Source organism: Bactrocera latifrons, unplaced genomic scaffold, assembly GCF_001853355.1.
Source record: "Bactrocera latifrons isolate USDA-ARS-PBARC rearing strain unplaced genomic scaffold, ASM185335v1 scaffold_207, whole genome shotgun sequence".
Classification (NCBI taxonomy): Eukaryota; Metazoa; Arthropoda; class Insecta; order Diptera; family Tephritidae; genus Bactrocera; species Bactrocera latifrons.
Window position 1 is genome coordinate 326,181 of NW_017535597.1, and position 986 is coordinate 327,166.

The following is a 986-nucleotide window of genomic DNA, read 5'->3' on the forward strand; positions in this document are numbered from 1 at the left end:
ATCACTTTGATATATATAACCCTCTATCTGACTCTTTTAGTTTTAGGACTTACAAACAACCGTTATGTGAACAAAACTATAATATAATAACAAGTTTTTTGGGGAAATTTCTTTGATGAGCCACATCATTTGGATAATTTTTGTGAAAAATTTACAGTTAAGTGTGACTTARAAATCGAAATTACTATCAAAATAATACAAATATATTGTCTGGAATTAATTTTAAACCGWGTTGRATATTTTAAGTTACTGTAAACAACGAAAACAGAGCTCGTATGTCGAAATGCTCTTAGTGGAATGACATCAAATATTTYAAACTTTACSATAAAGTTGGGWTATAAAAGGCAACCTACGTATAACRCCTTAAAGGAAAGGAAAAGTTGTGGCGATCCCCACATATTGCAATTTTTGAACAGCAACGATAGCCTCTTAAAACTTGAAGTGCGCTTCTAAATGCGTTTCGAACGAATTTCTAATCATTTTATTTCTTTATTMTTAGTTTTATTTATTTTATTTTTCTCCAACCAACAGCATTTTGATTTAATTAGTGACCATTAGCATACGCTAAGCTGCTACCCATATCAAGCAAATCTTAATTGTGCTATAAAAGCGGCATCATCTGACCGCARAATCACCATTAGTAAGGTGGCTACTGTATAGCAAGCATCTTACACAACTSAACTACCGGTTATTATTATTGTTATTGGCATTGTAAGTGTTTGTGTGTGTGTGTGGCTTGTGTTTTTGTGAAAATCTTAATTCACTGCCAAGATCAGGTGCTGAAGTAAGCACAATTACAATATAATAACATATTAATTCAATAACAACAACAATGTGTTGTAAATAATAAAATTGTGATTGGTGTAATTACAAAAACAAAGCAACAGTGTAATAAGTAAAAAGGTTATCAACTAAAATAATGATTGATCTGAAGCTAATGACATAGAGAAGCGCGATTAACGGAACACTATGAGAATCGGAGGATT

The 986-nt window shown here is 31.4% G+C and overlaps 1 protein-coding gene across 2 annotated transcripts in view; it reads left to right on the plus strand.

Moving 5' to 3' along the window:
• Positions 1-642: 642 nt before the first annotated feature.
• The window catches only part of LOC108968260 (cathepsin L1), a 6,728-nt gene continuing 6,384 nt past the window's right edge, over positions 643-986 (plus strand). Inside the window, exon 1 of one of the 2 annotated variants that reach the window (XM_018932178.1) lies at positions 643-711. The gene's annotated coding sequence lies outside the window, so the exon portion shown is untranslated. The remainder of the gene's footprint in view (positions 712-986) is intronic. The other variant, XM_018932179.1, reaches the window with a different exon arrangement.